This window comes from Ochotona princeps, chromosome 13 (genome assembly GCF_030435755.1).
Source record: "Ochotona princeps isolate mOchPri1 chromosome 13, mOchPri1.hap1, whole genome shotgun sequence".
Taxonomy (NCBI): Eukaryota; Metazoa; Chordata; class Mammalia; order Lagomorpha; family Ochotonidae; genus Ochotona; species Ochotona princeps.
In genome coordinates, this window is record NC_080844.1 from 17,961,590 (window position 1) to 17,981,489 (window position 19,900).

The 19,900-nt window shown below is 41.6% G+C and overlaps 1 protein-coding gene across 4 annotated transcripts in view; it reads left to right on the forward strand.

The window, feature by feature from the left end:
• Positions 1-19,900, forward strand: part of SGMS1 (sphingomyelin synthase 1) — a 285,858-nt gene that overhangs the window by 115,036 nt on the left and 150,922 nt on the right. The gene's annotated exons all lie outside the window — the stretch shown is intronic.

The window sequence follows — 19,900 nt, forward strand, 5'->3', positions numbered from 1 at the left end:
TTCAGATCTGTTTATCTTTGCGGATTGGGAAATTATGCATTCTGTTTCTCTTCCTGTAATCATTACCATGGAAGTACACTATGCACACCTAACAGCTTAGAAGTAAGTTGTATTTAAAGTAGTCTGATCTACCTTCAGAATAATAAAAGCTCATAGGGCAACTAATGAATATTCTGTCCTTCAAGTTTTTTTTTCAATATTTCATCATTTTCTATTCGTTTTACCATACAAATTAGACCATTTATAGCGACAAATGAAGGAATGCTGTTTAGAGATGGTGTTTGTTTAATTTTTCTGTGTATACCATTTCTTGTGCCTTTGCTTTCTCTGCATTGTCTCTCTCCCTCAGAATTCTGAGAATCTCTTGGTAGTAACTTCTCTCAGTTTCGATTTTGAAATGTCTTTATTTCACTCCTATCTCTCTATATATACATAATATACAAATATTAATATATACCTATCACACATAGCAATTAATAAACTATTGATTAATATAATACATGCATTTATATTTATACAATTATAATATTAATATAACACAATGACAGTATATTAATGATTAATGAATATAAATATATAATATCGCATATGACATATACCTTGTTATGTACATTAAATATATATCATATATTTGTCATACCTTCATTTTTCATTACTTGATAATGAAAAATATTTGTATAATGAAAAATCCTATTCTAAAATTTGATAATGAAAAGTATCATTCTAAGATTGCCTTTTTGTTATTATTTTTCAGTCTTACTACTGTGTGTTTATATGCAGCTTTGGCTTTTTTTGTTGTTTGTTTTGTTTTCTTTTTGATATCTACAATCCTATTTATAATTATTGTGTTGCATGTATCCATGAATTCACATTATTGATCAGTTCTGAAAATTTCTGTTATTGATGCTTTGTATATGTCTTTTCTTCATTCTCTCTGTTGTGTTCTTTAGATTTTGTTTTTAAGGATTTATTTATTTTTATTGGACAGAGAGGAAAATCTTCTATTCTCTGGTTCACTTCCCAAAGGCCACAATGGCCAATGCTGAGCTATCTGAAACCAGGAGCCAGGAGCTGCTTCTGGTCTCCCACGTAGGTGCAGGGCCCCAAGGCTTTATGCCATCCTCCATTGCCTTCCCAGGCCACAAGCAGCGAGCTGGAGCGAAACTGGAGTAGCTGGAACACGAATTAGCATCCATATGGGATCTTGGCACATGTAAGACAAGGATATAGCCACTGAGCAATCACACCATGGCTGTATTTCTTATTTTGATTAAATAAACTTTTACCCTCAATATATTTACTTTCTGTTTGGTTTCTTTCCTTCATTTTGTGTACTTTCTTAAGATTTAGCATCCAGTTTAGCAATTGTGACTTCAGGGCCCAGTGTGATAGCCTAGAGGCTAAAATCCTCGCCTTGAACACGCCAGGATCCCATATGGACACCAGTGCTACTCCCAGCAGCCCCGCTTCCCATCCAGCTCCCTGCTTGTGCCCTGAGGACAGCCCAAAGCCTTGGGATCCTGCACCCATGTGGGAGTCCTGGAAGAAGTTCCTGGCTCTTGGCTTTGGAATGGCACAGCACCGGCTGTTGTGGTCACTTGGGGAGTGAACCATCAGACGGAAGATTTTCCTCTGTCTCTCTTTCTCTCTGTATATCTGCCTTTCCAAAAAAAAAAAAAATTAAAAAAATTTATCTTCAGCTATTTGAATCTTTATTGCATTTTCATTTCTGTGATTCTAGTTTTCATTTTTAAAAGTTCTAGTTCTGTTTTAAATCTGAATATTTTTCTTCTTTTTAATTATTTCTTAAACAATTTCTTCTTTTTAATTATTTCTTTCTTAAACTTAAACAATTACTCAATAGAGTTATTTCATATCCTGTGTTTGATGATAAGTCTGTGAAATTCTGGATGGTGTACATCTGTGTTTGCATCTGTTTGCTAGAGGACATGGTGAATTTTGACTTTGTGTTAGCATTTACTTGATAATTATTTTTTGGAATCTTGACTGATTAGTTCTCGAGATTTCTATTTGTTTATATTGGGGTCCGGGAGGACACTATCAAGCCAAGACTGTTGAATTCTGGTATAAGACTGGGCTTTCCTACCTTATTAAATGCTGCAGGGTTGGACTACTCATCCCGTTGCTGTATCCACAGTTGCCCTCCATGTCACTCTTGCTTTCTTCTTGACTTTTTGCTTAGGTTTCAAGTGCATTGCTCTTGCCATCTTTTCTATGCTGAGTTAATCTGTTAAAAGATGTTTTTGAAAATACTTCTTTCAGAATCTAATTGTAATACAATAGATGGCCATGAAAATACCTAGTAGACCTGAATTCCTGAATTAGCAGTGCTCAGGGGATTTTTCAAATTCATTTTTCTGATAATGCCCTTTGTCAGTGCTCTTAAACACATCATATTTCAAGTGGTAAACTGCTTTCCTTTAGCTCACCTAAGGATAATGAAACTACTGAAATAGTGATCTTTTTGAAAGTTGACTGGGCTAGTTCTGTATTCATACCACATGCTTTATCTTTGCACATCTATGAAGAGTCTTTCTGGTTCATGTACTGAGCATTTGCTCTCTTGGAAATTAGAATTACTACTGTTGGAATAACTTAGTAGAGCTGAGTATTTATCAACACTAGTTTATTATGCCTTTGATCTTTATTCTGTGAAAGTATTATCTTTCTAGCTGGAATGCTAGATGTGAAAGATTCAGTTGTGGGATTCTGCCTATGGATGCCTTTGTTCCTCACACGGAGTGCAAGAAATAGATGTTTGCTGTCATAAATTAGCAGTTTCATAGCTGTAAGCGCCATGTCCTTGCATTCTACATCTACTTAATAGGCATAGAAAGCAGCGTGAAATTTTTGGTCCACAAGATGTTAAGTTTCCTTGGGCTTTTGGACATGAAAAAATATTTCAAAATGAATGTTAAAGAAATAGATTTTAATTCATTCTGCAGCAGAATAGGCACCTATGGGTAACTACACCTTTTTAATGCTGGATGTGTGCCTGGATTTCATGGTGAAAATAAATTTCATTAGGATGACTTTAAACTGCAGATTATGATTTGTAGGTGAATGGGGTACTAGTGCAGTTACAGGACAAATGGAGAGTTTCTTAGATTTGTAGGAAATGCTGAGCTTTGTGACTCAGGATTTTCTGAAATAAAAAAAGGCTGGTTATTAGCCTCATAATTTCATGTAGAAATGTTAGTATCAGACAATTCTACATTTTTTCCTACCTTGGATAGTAAACTGAGTGATTAGTTCTTCATGTATGTCTCCTTATATTTTCATGCTTTTCTGGCTGTCAGCTCAGCATCTTTTGCTGAAGGTTGGGCTAGCCGAGAACTTGAGAAACTTCTCTTGGGCTACAAGGAAAGGGCATTGGAGAAGCTTGCCAGGGATGAATAGTGTTTCTCTGGGAAGCCTTGCCCTGCCTCCTGGCCAGGGAGCCATCAGTCCCAAATATATGCTCCTCACGCATGGAAGGAGACCTGACCACCACTTCTCCGGTTCTGTTGGCATGGTCTGGGCGGTTCATCTGACTGTAACTGGCCCTTTATTCCTTCTAAACCTCCTCTTTCATTGTAAATATTTTTGTTTTAATGTAAGCTCTGAGGATCGTGATTTGGGGGACATTAGCGTGCTTTTGACAGAGTTTGTCCAGGTGCAGTTGTTTTCCAACTGTCGAGTTGTGACTCCAGTCACACCACAATATTTTGCTGAGAGAAACTGTCCAAAACGTGGTCACCCAAGAAAGTGATATTTCAAATGTCCATGTCAGTTTGAGCTAGAACTGGGGTTTGGCGTTATGATCATGGTGTGTGACCAAATCTGCTGTAGTGTCCAGCATCTTCAGCTGACCCTGCCTACGGCTTTGCTGTGCTTGCTCCCTGCGGCTCAGGGGATAGTCCCTGAGCATGCACACTAGAGTGTCTCCCACATGTGGCCCTGGGGCACTTGGCTGTCCTGTCACTTACCCCCCTTTCTCACCTGAGATGAATTAGTATATCTAAATAGGATTTAAAAGTTAGGGTTAAACACCTTCCTCTTCAATTTTTTCTCTCTTCTGTCTACCAAGTTCACATCTGAATATTGGCTTGTTGTCATACTCTTTATTTGATGCTTGGGTAATTCCCAAAATAAATAAGTAAGTAAGTTTTATTTACCTTCCTACAGTCCCAGTGTTTGGTGGTTGGCAACATGGCAAAGAGGAAGTGCACCAGGTTCATAGTAGCCAATTACCTGGGCTAAAGTTGAAGTTCAATTTGTAGCTTATTTGACATTGATTAATAACTTAAATTACTTGAGTTTTTCTACTTAATAACTAGCTTACTCTGTTCACATGATAAAGCAGTGGTTCTCAAATGTTTTGGTTTGGGACTTTATTTTTATTTTTATTTTTTTTAAAGATTTATTCATTTTATTACAGCCAGATATACAGAGAGGAGGAGAGACAGAGAGGAAGATCTTCCGTCCGATGATTCACTCCCCAAGTGAGCCGCAACGGGCCGGTGCGCGCTGATCCGAAGCCGGGAACCTGGAACCTCTTCCGGGTCTCCCACGCGGGTGCAGTGTCCCAATGCATTGGGCCATCCTCAACTGCTTTCCCAGGCCACAAGCAGGGAGCTGGATGGGAAGTGGAGCTGCCGGGATTAGAACCGGCGCCCATATGGGATCCCGGGGCTTTCAAGGCGAGGACTTTAGCCGCTAGGCCACGCCGTCGGGCCCGGGACTTTTTTTTTAAGATTTATTTATTTTTATTGGAAAGGTAGCCTTCCAAAGAGGAGCGACAGAGAGAAAGATCTTCTGTCCGCTGGCTCACTCCCCAAGTGAGCCACAATGGCCAGAGCTCAGCTCAGCTGATCTGAATCCAGGAGCCAATAGCTTCTTTTTCTTAATTTATTTATTTTATGGCAAAGTCAGATATACAGAGAGGAGGAGAGAGAGAGAAGAAGATCTTCCGTCCAGTGATTCACTCCCCAAGTGAGCCACAACGGCCGGTGCGCGCCGATCTGAAGCCGGGAACCAGGAACCTCTTCCAGGTCTCCCACGCGGGTGCAGCGTCCCAATGCATTGAACCAGGAATCTCTTCCAGGTCTCCCACGCGGGTGCAGTGTCCCAATGCATTGGGCTGTCCTCGATTGCTTTCCCAGGCCACAAGCAGGGAGCTGGATGGGAAGTGGAGCTGCCGGGATTAGAACCGGCGCCCATATGGGATCCCGGGGCGTTCAAGGCGAGGACTTTAGCCACTAGGCCACGGTGCCGGGCCTGCCACTAGCTTCTTAAGGTTCTCCAACACAGAGGAGGATTCCAAGGCTTTAGGTCATCCTCTGCTGCTTTCCCAGGCCACAAGCAGGGAGCTGGAAAGGAAGTGGAGCAGCTGGGATTTGAATTGGCTCCCATATGGGATCTCAGTGCATGCAAGGCGAGAATTTAGCTGCTAGGCTATCACACTGGGTCCCATATTTATACTCTTAAAATTATTGAGCTTCCTCCTCTCCCCCCATGAACTTTACTTGTGTAGGTTGTGATGTAGTGCAGAATAATGGCCTTGAAAGATGACCCTGTTCTAATCCCTGGCATTTATTAGTATGATACTTTATCTGGCAAAAGACCTCCAGATGTGAATAAGGATCCCTAGGAACCCGTCAGATGGCCCAATGTAATCAAGAGTCCTTCAGGAGGCAGAACGGGCAACATGAGGATGGAAGCAGAGGCAGGTCAAAGTGATGTTATTGTTCGAAGATGGGGCACCAAGCCCAGAGTTCTACAAGGGACATTTTCTCTCTTATGGCTCAGGAGGAACCCAGAACAAATCTAAAAAATGTGTATTATTTTAAAGCCACCCATTTTTTAACATTCATTTGAAGCAAATATACATGTTTGTATTAGAAATCAAATGAGAAATTTTTTTTAAAAAATCAGCTCACTTAAAAAATAACCATGAATTCATCACAGATGTGCATACATTATTTTAAATGAAAAGTAACTATTTCTCATCTCTGAGAAGTGCCACTCCTTGTCATTTTTATCAGCTCCTTTACTGCCTGCTGCTGCATGCAGGCTGCTGTGGTTATCATTTGTCAGATGGCCTCTGGACAACCCCACTGCACACTCAGAAAAGAATGAATACTAAAAGGCAATTAATGTGTTAGTGTTACTTGGAAAAGCATTTTGGCCTCACAGACTGTTTAAAAACATTTCGGACACCCTTGGATCCCTAGACCAGTCTTTGAAAACTGCTGGGTTAACTCACAGCCATGTAAGCACACCTTGGCACAACAGTGTGGAAATTGATATTCTTCAAAACAAAAAACTGGGAGTTCTGTTATTAAGGAAGAGAGGAACAAGGCATATTAAGGGACATTTAGCAGTATCTAAGATGTGTCATGCCCAGATTTGATGTCTTACTCGGTTTTCTGTTAAAATAAATATCTGAGAGCAGGTTGTCTATGAAGTGTATTTGGATCTCATTTCTGAAGTATAAGAGCATGACAAGAGCTTCCTTGCTGCCTTATTTTGTGATGGAGGGCTTCAGGTGGTGAGACTTAGCTGGAGGACTGGCTCTTCCTCGTCTTATAACACTACTAATGACATCATGCGGAGCATATCTGAATTTCTTCTCAAAACCATGTTTCCAAATTATCATTAACACATGAATTTGAGAATTAAGTTTCTTCACACATTTAATGAGAGCAGTAGATATTCACCAGCATATTAGATCAGTTAGTCAGTTAGCAAGGGGAAAAATGGGCGTTTCAGTTTGACTGCCTCATGGAGCAATACCTATGCTAAACACAATGGTGTGTAGGCAGAGGCAGAGATGCAGTTTTAGCATTTGCAGATAAATTTTATAAAATCTCTTGTTTTGGTGTGCACAGGCAGCTTTTTGATATCTGCTTTGGGCCTTTTGAACTTAACAATGTATTTCCTTTCCTTGGGTGGGAGGAGGGTTGGGATTAAAATGAGATTTAAGGCTCAGCTCTGATTCATAATTGTTCTTTGTGGGTTTGAAAATACATGGGGTGTGATATTTCCTTTGGGGTCGTTTTGTACACAGTCCCTGCTGCTTTCTGGCAGTGTAATGCTGTTACAGAATAGCCCTAGTTCCAGTTTCCAATGTGAAATAACAGCAGTAGTTGTGTTTTTACAGAATGGTTTTACGTATAATAAAACACTGTGGGCTTGTGTGGCTTCATTTTGAATGTGGTATAAAACAGGATAATTTCATTAATTGAAGAATATGTACTTAATGAATTTTTAGTTAATCAATTATTGCGTAGCTTTTGGTTGAGTGAGGGCATGGTGGTATTATTAACGTGCTGTATATGACCTTGAAGCCCTCATGTCATCTTGTTCTAGATTGTTTCATAACTGACCTGATTAAGAAAAAGCAGTTTTGATTGGAGATGTGGCTGGAGCGGACAATTTTGGAGACACAAACTCTTGTGGGCAGTAGGAACCCTTGTTTGGGAGCCACATCAGGGGTCTTTACATTGGACAGATGGCCCTTGTCAAAATGAGCTGAGAAGGATGGTCGTGTTGCTCTCGAAGGCCACTGATAGTTGCTAAGATCTGTTTTACCCTGCGGCACATTGTGTAACCAGGAAGCCTGGTCTTTGTGGAAATCTTCGTTAACTAAGGCAGTGAGAGCAGAAGCAGTTGGTGTAACTTGAACTTGTGTAACTGGGCCTGGCTGGTGCTCTCCTCCCTTCCAAGGAAAGCAAATAGCAACATTACCCAAATATGTGCATAATACAAAAATTAGAAGTGAAACTGGTGTTAGGGCATCCCTGTTTCATTTTCAGATGCTACTTCAGGTTATGTGAGAGCTCACATCTGCTGCATGTTCCGAGAAGGGAGAGTCTGGCTGGCCGTTGGGCCTTCCCTCTCCTGCTCAGAAGTCCATGTTGGGCATGGCAGGTGGTAAAATCAGCATGCTGATGGAAAGTCTGGGGTCCAAGGCAGGTAGTGATGCTTACAACTTCTGGTTCTTTGAGAAACAGTCTAGGATCATGTTCTGAGACTTTAAAATTTAGATTTCAAAGCAATCAGTGTTTTGGCTTGGGAGGTTCTTGGTCTTACTTATCACATAGTTTCTGTATATGGAGGCTGCACTAGCACAGAGCTGAGAGCAGTGGCTGTGAGTTTCCCTTAGCTGACCTAAAAGGCCTTATAGGATGGGAGCCAACATGGCCATTCCTTGTGTTCAGGGGGTTTGAATGTGGTGCCTGATAGTTAAGGGAAGACTGGAGTCTTTCTGGAGACAACCAGTTGCAAGTATAACTACCTGATTTCTGCCAGATTTACCCCCCTCTTTCTTTCATTTCTTAATAATTACCTAGTTAACTTTTTGGAGCTGATCAGAGGCCACCCTTACCCTTTCAGCCTCTCCTCCAGCACAGAGTATGTCTGCTTTGCTTCCTAGCAGATGTTGGGCTGGGTGACCCTGAGCCTTTTTGTGCATGACCGTCTGTTTCCTGCCATCTCCTCTGTCCTGTCCTCTTACTGTCTCAGGTGCCCTGATGTCATATTGTGCTTATGTATTCTGTGGTCCATTTCTTGAACTGAAGCTCTTGTCCCATGCCTCCCAGTAGCAGCTTTCCTATTATGACCCACTGATCTTATGATTCACTCCCTTAAAGCCTTACTGTGAATATTGTTAACTGAGTCATGCCTTGTATAATCTCAAGACAGTTAGTGACCACCTACTATGTGCATGTGAGCAATGGAAAAGATGTCAGGCAATACAGAGGTGAAACTGATTGTTTAGAACATTGAGATGCATTGGGAACAAATGGTGTTAGAAGATTTGTTTGTTTATTTATTTGAATGGCCGAAGTACAGAGAGAAGGGGAGACAGAGAAAGAGAGATTCTGCACCCAATAGTTCATTCACCAAATGATCACAAGGCCTGAGGCTGAAGCCAGAAACAAGGAGTTTCATTTGGGTCTTCCACACAGGTGCAGGTATCTGAAGTCCCAGGCACATTAGAAAGGAGCTCAATTGGAACTGGATCTGCTAGGCCTTGAACCAGTGTCCATATGGGATGTCAGTGTTCTTCAATTTCTATGTTAGTCTAGAATTATTTCAAAAATAAAGTTGAACAACAAACAAAAACCCAGGCACAATAGGATACCAATGTATTCCTATTAAAAGGTTAAAAAAGACAAAATTGGGAAATCTGACTTCCTGACAGAAGTTCAAAACTCTCTTAACACTACTGGTTGGAATGTAAAATGGTACAGCTCCTTTTTTTTTAAGCTTCTTTTTTTACATTTTATTATTATTATTATTATTATTATTTTATGATATAGTTCCATAGGCTCCTGGCATTTCCCTTATCCCCTCCCCAATTCCCTCCCCTGACCTAGTTCCTCTGTATCATTACTAAAATATAGTTCTTCATACACAGTCATATGTCCATCATTGCGGGCATGGACAATGACAGAGAGTTCATCCTATTGTCAGGATATAGTGAACAGTTTCATTGCAAGTCCATCTTTGTCTGGAAGTAGAAATGCATACTACATTGTATCCTCACATCTGGATGTTAGTCTCCATTTCACAGCTACTGCACATCCCCTTAAATGAAAAGTCATAATACAAAATCAACAATAGAAAGAAAGATAGAAATTTACAATGCCATGAAGTTAAATGACATATTACTAGGTATGACAGTCTCCATTACACAGCTGCTATACATCCCCTTAAATGAAAAGCCACACAACAAAATCAACATCAGGGAGAAAAAAGAAATTAACAACACCAAGAAGTTAAATAACATGCTATTAAATGACTAACACGTAGCTGAAGAAATGAAAATCAAGAACCTTTTTGAAGAAAATGATTCTACTGTATGATCTATGAGTCATTGAATGATTTATTCAGTAGAAAGTGTTTTGAAGAGATGAAACTAACAGAAAACAACAAAACCCATGTGATATAGTTTCCGCTAATCTTTGTTGAAGTGTATCTCTTCTAGACAATAAATAGATGGGTTTTGTTTTTTAATCTAGTCTACTAATCTATGAGGCTTGATTAAGCTTAAGCTGTTTACATTCAGAGTTTAATATGTATGGATGGTACTTTGGTCCTGTCATTTTAGGAATGGGTTGTTCATTGGTTTAGTCTTTTGTTGTCATTTTACTGGGGTGTTCTTCCCATTTGCCTTTGGTTTTGTTTGGTGCTATTCCTCTTCTCTGGCAAGAGAACATCTTTAAGTATCATTTGTAGGGCAGGTTTGGAAGAGGCAAATTCTTTTAACTTTTCTTTACTGTGGAAGAATTTTATTTCATTTTCAAAGACAAAAGAAAGCTTTGCTGGATATGTTATCCTAGGTTGACAATTTTTTTCTTTTAGAATCTGGAATATATCACTCCATTCTCTTCTTGCCTGTAGAGTTTCCTGTGAGAGATCTCCTGTGAGTTTAATTGGCATTCCTTTATATGTCCATTGATTTTTTTTCACATGCACATTTAAGGATCTTTTCCTTATGTTCAATTGAAGAGAGCTTGATGATCATGTGTCTTGGTGAAGATCATTTTTGATCAAGCCTGTTGGGAGTTCTGTGCCCCTCCTGGATCTTGTTTCCCAATTCTTTCTCTAGATTAGGGAAGCTTTCCTTTATTATGTCATTAAATATATTTGCAAAGTCAGCTTCTTTTTCTTCACCTTCTGGGACTCCCATAACTCTTATATTTGGTCTCTTAATAGTGTCTTTCAATTCTTGAATACTTGTTTTCGCCTGATCTATCTCTGCTTCCAGCTTTTTGTTTGTTTCCCCCTGATGACAGGAAATATCTTCCAATTCTGAGATTCTTTCTTCTGCTTGCTTCATTCTATTTTGGAGACTCTCCATTGTACTTTTAATTTGCTCTACTGTGTTCTTAATTTCTGATATATCAACCTTGATTTGCTTTATTGCTTCCTTAAATTCTTTGAACTCTTGTGTTTCTCATTTTTGATCAGAAGCTTTAAAATGAGTTTTATGAATTCTGTATGCCCTATTTTCTCGATGTCTTCCTCAGTTAACTCTGAGATTGGCATAGGGTTTTGTTCCTTTGCAGGGGAGTTTTCAGTAATATTCATTGTGCCTTTGTCTCTTCTTTTGCTTTTGGTCATTGCACTTCTGGTTAGCAGAGTTTTCTCCTTGGGGCAGGTTTCTAAGCTGTGTCACCCACAGGTCTACAATGCGATTTTACTTATTGCCGCTGGTACACAACACTTTGCTTGCAGCCAATTGTGCCACTCCCTCCAGCGAGTTCCAGGTCTGGGTTTTTATGTTAGATTTCCACCGTGGTCTCCACAGCCCCAGCTCCTGGCTCACCACTCTCCACCTCCTGTGATACTGTGCTGAGGCTGCACCATTTTCTCTGTAACCTTTCTCCCACTTCCGGTTGGAGCAGGTCCCAGAATTAGGGAGACACCAGGTGTCCTATATAGTTAGGTTGCTGGTGGCACTAATCTTGTCAGAACCTGTGGGACGTTGGGTCTGGGTGCCACATGGACCTATTTTGACCTGTACGATGCCACAGTCGGTATTATTTTCCTGCAGGACCACTGCAATTTGCTGAACCTAGTGAGTTCTCATGAGATCAGCACATGTGCAGTTCACTGTTATCCCCTGCAGTCCTAAAGCTATTGCCACCGTGTACAAAATGGCACCTGATGTGCTCCTGCTAGAGTTCTGCTGGCAGTCAGGTCTGAGGGCTACCCAGACCTGTCTTGGATGGTACTGTAGAATGCCACGTTGATGCAGTTCACTGAGTCAGAAATGAGTTCACTCCCAGCTCAGTGTATGCTCAGTCCTTTCCCTTGCCTTTGCCTGCTTACGCAAAATGGTGCCCAATTTGGCTCTAGGGGTGTTCTTCCCATTTGCCTTTGGTTTTGTTTGGTAATATTGACTGGGCTGTGAAATCCATCCTATTCTCGCACTGCCCAACTGGAATCTGCTGCTCTGTCTCTGCTCCTGGTCAAATCAAACTGACCAGCAGGACGGACAGTTCTTTGTTTGGGTTCACCTCCCAAGCTCCCAGTCCCTTCCCACCTGGTGCTGGTGGAGATCAGATTGCTGTTAGCTGAATGCGGCTGGAGTATCAGTCACTGCAACACCACACCGTTGTGTCGCTGCTTTCCTGTGTCTGTCAGTCTCCAGGTACCCCTCTGCTGTTGTTCTGTCTTTTCTTATTTCCTGAAATATGACCTCTCTGCTTCATCCTGATTAAATGTTTTTCCATCCATTTAAACGTGTCCTTACCCTATTCTGCCATCTTGATTCTCCTCAGCTCCTTTTTTTTGTTAATAACTGACAGTTTCTTACAAAATAAAAACATACATACCATATTAGCCAGTAAATCTGCTCCTAGGTATTTACACAAAAGAAAAACCTCTGTTCATATAAAAGCCTTTAAGTTATTATTTTTAATGACTTGATTTATTTTTTAATGTTTTATTATTTATTTTTTTTGGAAATGCAAATTTACAGAAAGAAGGAAAAAAAAGGGACAGATCTTTCATCTGCTGGTTTACTCCCCAAGTACCTACATTGCTAGAGCTGAGCCAGTTCTAAGCCAGGAACCAGGAGCTTCTTCAGGTTCCTCATATGTGTGCCCGGTCACAAGGCTACCCCTGTTGCTTTCCCAGACCATAAGAAGGGAATAGGATGGCAAGTGGAGCAGCTAGAACATGAATCACCACCGCTATGGGATGCTGGTGCTTGGAGGCATTTGAGAAAAACAGAGAAAGAACACCTCCGATATGCTGGTTCACCTCCCAGATGCTCACAACAGCTGGGACTATATCAGACCAAAATCAAGAGCCTGGAATTCCATTGAAGCCTTCTACATGGGTGGCAGGGACCCAACCAGTTGAACTGTACCTGTTGTTCTGTGGTCCACTTGTTGAACTGGACCACTTCTCAGTGATAACTTATCTTCTTTCTTTTTAAAATATGTATTTATTTGATAAGTAAGATTTATCCATAGAGAAGGAGAGAGAGATCTTCCATCTGCTGTTTATTCCCTAAATGTCTACTACAGCTAGAGCTGGCCTGGGCCAAAGGAGCTTCATCTTTTCCTTTTCTTTCCTTTTCTTTTCTTTTCTTTTCTTTTCTTTTCTTTTCTTTTCTTTTCTTTTCTTTTCTTCTCTTCTCTTCTCTTCTCTTCTCTTCTCTTCTCTTCTCTTCTCTTCTTTTTCTTTTTTTTATTGGAAAGTCGGATATACAGAGAAGAGGAGAGACAGAGAGGATGATCTTCAGTCTGTTTATTCACTCCCCAGGTGGCTGCAACACAAAAGATCTGCAGTGATCTGAAGAGCCTGGAGACTCTTCTGGGTTTCTCATGTGGGTACAGGATCCCAATGCATTGGACCGTCCTCAACTGCTTTCCCAGGCCACAAGCAGGGAGCTGGATGATGAATGGAGCCGCTGGGACATGAACTGGCGCCCATATGGCACCTGATGTCTTCAAGGCAAGGACTTTAGCCGCTACCATGCTTGGCCTCATCTGTGTTTCTGAAGTGAGTAGCAGGGGCTCAAGCACTTGAATCATCTTCTGTTGCTTTCCTAGGCACATCAGCAAATATTGGAAGTGGGGACATGACCTGGCAATTATATGGTATGCCAGCATTGCAGGTGGTGGCTTTGCTTACTATACCATAACATCATCCCTCAGTGGTAACTTCTTTTAAGACCCTCTGTCTATGGTCTATGGTCCACTTCCTTATATGTTAGATAGCCTTAAGAACATTGGAATCCTGTATTCCAGATGAGATGTGGCATCCCAAGTGATGGCTTAACCACTATTGCACAAAAGCTGCTCTCAGCTTTTAAAATAACTGCCCACACTTGAAAAAACTCAAATGAAGCTCAGCTGGTGATTAGATCAACAAACTAGTATGTTTGTCAGTGGAATATTACTCATCACTATCAAAGAACAACACAGCTGTTTGGATGTATCTTAAATGCATTGTTAGATGATACAAGCCAAACCCTTTAGTTTGTGTAATTCCATGTAAATGAGTTTCTAGAAAAGGGAGAGGTGTAGTCTCAGAAAACATATTATGATTGCCAGAAGCAGATGTTGGGGGAAAGATTTACTGTAGAGGGCACAGGGATATTTTTGGAATGAATTCAGTGTTCTGTATGTTGATTATGGTGATGATGTGTGCCTATATGTTTGTAAAAATTCATCGCCCTCTACACTAAAAAGGACAGGTTGCTGGGCCCGGCATAATGAATCAGTGTCTAAATTCTCATCTTGCATGCTCTGGGATCTCATATAGGCGCCAGTTTGTGTCCCAGCTATTCCCCTTCCCGTCTAATTCTCTGCTTGTGGCCTTGGAAAGCAGTAGAAGATGGCCCAAAGCCTTGAGGCCCTGCACCCGTGTGGAAGATCTGGAAGAAGCCCCTGGCTCCTGGGTTTGGATTGGCTCATATCCAGCTGTTGTGACTACTTGGGGAGTGAACCAGTGGACAGAAGATCTTTCTGCCTGTCTCTCCTTTCTGTAAATCTGCCTTTTCAACAAAAATAAAATGAATCTTAAGAAAAAAAGAGAGAACATTGGCAGCTTGAATCAGTTGCTGCAGAGCATGGCTCTAGGATTCATTTAGGCTGTATCCATTAACCCTGGAAAGAGACTTCAGAAAGTGTGTGTCTACATTTCTATTCTCAGGGTGTGGTCAGTGTTCTAAGTGATGACTTTTGCCATGCTTGTAGATCATTTAGCTCTTTAAATGTTTGTAGTGTTCTCAGGTACTTCTGATCCTTGCTGATGGCCTGTGAAGGTGGCACAGAAAGACCGATGTCCTTGGGCCCTTGCAATCAAGTGGGTGACCTGGGAGAACTTCCTGGCTCCTGACTTTAGATTGGTCCATCTCCAGCCATTCTGTCCTTTGGGGAGTGAACCAGTGGGTGGAAGATTTTTTTTCCCTCTCTCTCTTTCTCTCTGTTTCTCCTTCTCTCTGTAACTCTGCCTACCAAAGAAAAGTGAGTCTTTAAATAAAGTTTAGAAAAAGGGGCCTGGTGAGGTAGCTTAGCAGCTAAAGTCCCTGCCTTGCTTGCACTGGGATCTCATATGTGTGCTGGTTTGTGTCCTGGCAGCCCCACTTCCCATCCAGTTCCTTGCTTGTGGCCTGGGGAAGCAGTTGAGGATGGCCCAGTGCCTTAGGACCGTGCACCCTCATGGGAGACCTGGAAGAGGCTCCAGGTTCCTGGCTTCAGATTTGCTCAGCTGCAACCATTGAGGCCACCTGGGGAGTGAATCAACACATGGAAAATGTTCCTCTCTGTCTCTCCTCTTCTCTGTATATCTGACTTTCCAATAAAAATCAAGTCTTAAAAAATACAAACGTTCTGAGAATGGCTAGTTAGCCTCTGTAAAAAAAAAAAAAAAATTAGAGAAAGAAAATTTCTCCTAGTTTTTGTGACCTCAGGATGTTACATATTGGGCTTTCAAGCCCCTTGGATGGCCTGAGACCGTATAGGATGAGTCTCCCTATGATCTTATCAAGTACTTGTGATTGGCAGCTTAGTCTGGCCTGGCAGGCCCAGTCAGTGGTTAACTGGTTGATTTGGGGAAAGAATGAGATAGGTGGTTTTCACAATACCTTTACTTCTGTACAAATGAGAAGATTTGCTGCAACAATCATGAAAATCATGGTGGGATGCATAGTGGAGGAATTAAATCCCTGGCTCACACTTGCCATGCTGTTACACAGAATTGTGATCATGCATGTAGGGTTATATTTCTGGTACTGCAGAGTGTTTGATAAAGAAATGTCACAGCCTCCTCTGTGAAGCCTAGTTAGCTCAGCTCGGTTGGCCTGAGCCCAGGGCCTCAGTGTTCCTGGGCTGCTGCTGCTTAGCCAGGCTGCCTGGGAGTCCAGAAACAAGGGGTTCTTGTGCAGATTCAAACCAATGGCAGCTGCAAGAACAGATAGTGGTACAGTCCTTCTGCTTGGCTCTTGTTCAACTCTAAGCAACGCTATAGGAGTTCCACACCATTGCAGTGATCCTTGGACTTGGGGCATTGATTGTGAGGAATATAGGGACTTCTCAATGAGAAGTTGTTCAGTCTAGCAAAAGGATGACCTTACTGGGATCAAGATCTACTTACCCATCGGCTGTGTGATCTTGTGCCAGTCACTTCCCCTTTCTGGTGTTACAAACTGGAGAAGCTTGGACTAGACCGGTTGGAGTGTTTTGTGCTTTGGGTGCTGTTATATTGATAGCAGAACACGGAATACTGATTTGCTTTGTGTGCACTGGTCCTTCTCCTGGATGAAGCACTTATTCATGAGGGTTATGGTGTGGTTACACAGGTTCAGTTTGGTCACGTGAAGTCAAGTGTGGGGATGTCTAGGACCTTGTAAAGGTAAAGCCCATGGAGGCTACTGTTGAATGCTGGCTTTCTGGGATATGTGGAAGTCTTGCAGCACTGCTCTTTGCTTCCTATCAGAAAGTGGCTCCCATTACCTTTTCTTACTATTTTTTGATGGTTGTGAGCAAGCAGCACATCACTTTAGTTTACTTCAAGAGGAGCACTTGTGATGGCTCCAGCACTTCTAGGGACAGGCAGCTGTCCCTGTTGACTTTTCTTTCAGATTACTGTTTGGTAACATGAAAAGAAACTGAGCATGAAATGCTCTCAGTGGTTCAGTTTGTTCAGCCTGGCTTTTTTTTGCAGCCAATTTTTGTTATCAGGGAGGAAATCTGTGTGGCGTAGAAGATACAGGGGCACAGCACTGCTTTATATTTTTCTTGACCGAAAACATGGAAGCATGAAGAAAACCTAATTCCCTCCCCAGTGTGTATTGAATGCTACTGTATTTCAGGTACCGGAGATGCAGAAATGAGTGCAGCCTATGTGGTTCAGTCCTTTCTGGCAATTGGGTTCTTGGTGTAGGACAGACTGTAAATTACAGAAACAATGGCTTAATGATAGTAAAGCTGCAGTATAGGATCTGTGTGTGATGAAGGTCAGAAAAGTTATCTTGGGGGAATGACTTTAAAGCTTGAATTTAAAGGATGAGAGGGAGAGGATGGCAGGTTAGGAGAGATGAGAGTGGCCTGAATACAATCTCCTTCCTCTTTGGGGCATGCTGTTCCCCCAGATGCTGTGTAGCTTGCTTTCTGTTTCACTCAGGTGTTTGCCTAGGTAGTCCCTTATTAGGGAGATCATCCCTGATGACTTAGGTTTACCCTTTGCCGCATTCTGTTGTATTCTGCACCAGCTGGCAGTGCTTGCTTGACTTTTACTGTTTTCTAATTTGTGTATTGCCCGTGCCATCCTCAGAGAATGGGGTATTTGGGAGTACAAGAGGCTTGTGTTTTGTTCTGTGCTGCATCCATAGCACATAGTACTCTGTGTGGCATGTGGAGACCCGAACTGCTTACTGAATGAATCATGATTTGACTATGATTCTTATCTCTGTGTTCTTTTCAAATCTGGATAACTTTTTATAATTACATTGTGGCTGCAGCAGGCATGGGTGGAGGTTCACTGTTATTGTATTAGATCTTTTTTGTAATTTATTTTTGAAAGTAGAGTGCGTTGAAAAGATTGATCCTTCACTCACCTTCTTTTTAAAATTTCGGTGTTATCCATGAGAGGTGAATGTTTCAATAGAAATGTTCCTCGGGCCCGGCGGCGTGGCCTGGCGGCTAAAGTCCTCGCCTTGGAAGCCCCGGGATCCCATATGGGCGCCGGTTCTGGTCCCGGTGGCTCCACTTCCCATCCAGCTCCCTGCTTGTGGCCTGTGACGGCCCAATGCATTGGGACCCTGCGCCCGCGTGGGAGACCTGGAAGAGGTTCCTGGTTCCCGGCTTCGGATCGGCGCGCACCGGCCCGTTGCGGCTCACTTGGGGTGTGAATCATCAGATGGAGGATCTTCCTCTCTGTCTCTCCTCCTCTCTGTATATCTGACTGTAATGAAATGAATAAATGTAAAAAAAAAAAAAAAAAAAGAAATGTTCCTCAACCTATGATGAAGTTATGCCTTGATTAACCTATAATAAATACAAAATATTGCAAGTGCATCTGACCTACACAACATTCTAGCTTAGTGGTATATTGCAGTGTAAAGTGCTGGTTATTGCTCATGATTGTGCGGTTGCCTTGGAGCTGCCACTGCCCAGGGTCTTAGGAGAGCACTGTGCCTTGAATTGCTGCCTTGCAAAAAGGTCAAAATTCAAAATTTGAAGTATAGTTTCTACTCAGTGTGTATATCATTGTGGAGTAAACTTGAAAAATTGTAACTTGAACTATGATAGGTCAGGGACAATCTGTAATAGTTGTTCACCTAATATTGATCAGACATCGGGATTAAGTTAAAACATTGCAATTACTTTTTTATTTTAATTTTTAATTTTATGGTACAATTCCATAGAGTCTGGGATTCCCCCACCAAACTCCCAACCCCCCGATTGATTTTGCCCAGGTTGTTACAATAGCATAGTCCTTCATAAGAGGTTATAATTCCATCAATCTCTTATTGAAGTATGTCCCAACATTGCTGGTACAGACAATGTCAGACAGTCCAGCATCCCATTGTCTAGATATGTTCAACAGTTTCATTGGGAGTCCATCTTTGATTTGGAAGTAGGGGTGCATGTTGCATTGTATGCTCACATCTGGATACGATAGTCTCTCTTACTCCATGTAATTACTTTAAATTGATTATTTTTAGATAGTTGGCTTATCCAAAAATGTTTTAGAAATTTATTTATTTGAAATAGTTGTAGAAAGAGGGAGACACACACATTAATAAGAAGAAAGCAAGAAAGCAAGCAAGCAAGAAAGATTGATTCCATTCACTGATCCATTCTTCAGATGGCTGAAACAGCCAGTGCTGGGCCAGGCTGAAGTCAGGAGGCAGGAGCTTCTTCCAGGTCTCCCAGATGAGTGTATGAGCTCAATGACTTGGGTTGTGCTCCTCTGCTTTTCCCAGGCCTTTAGCAGGGAATTGCATCTGAAGTGTAGCAGCCAGGAGTCAAACTGTTACCCATATGGAATACCAACATCATAGGTGGTGACATTAACCCTCTGTTGAATTTCTCCCTCCCTCCCTCCCTTCCTCCTTCACTTCCTTCTTTCCTTCCTTCCTTCCCTTCAAAATCAGATTGCTGCTAATGGCCTGGATCAGAAGTGGAATAGCCAGGACTGGAATGCCCATATGGAATGCCCGCATCACAGGAGTGGCTTTATTTGCCGTACTAAAAGCCAACCCCCAAGACTGTTGAATTTCTGAGCCTAGGTATAGTTAATAATTTGAGATGACTAGTAACTCACAAAATGTTATGCTAAATCTATTTGACTTTTTAGAATGAATCAACTGTTATTTCTTTTAAGAAAATGAGCAGGATCTAGGGTGTGCAGATTTAGTCTGCGGGGTTTGGTTGCTGGTTCAAGCTCCTGATTCCAGCATTCCTTCTAATGCAGACCTTGAGAGCCAAGAAGTGTTTAGGTTCTTGCTGCAAACCTGGGGGACTTGGGTTGAATTTGTGGCTCCCAATGTTGGCCCAGCCCAGCTGTGGGCTTGGCAAGTTTGTGGGAGAAAGACTGGTAGATGGGAACTCATTCTCCCTGTCTCTTCCTGATTGCTCTGTTTCCCTTTTCCCCTCTTCCTCTTGCCCTCTACATTCTCTTCTTTCTGCTTGTCAAAACAAAACACAAAACCAAAGGGATAGAATCTGTGCTCTTGAAAAGGTTGGCATATGCAATGATTATTCTTAGAGCTCTTAAAGTTTGAACTCTTTTTGAATACCCTGTTACTGGCTGTGTAATCTTGCACAGGCTACTTACCCTTTTTGTTTAAAATGGATGTTATTGCAATGGCATATGATTTGGAGGATCAGAAGATATTCTTTATTGCCACCATTTATCAGTT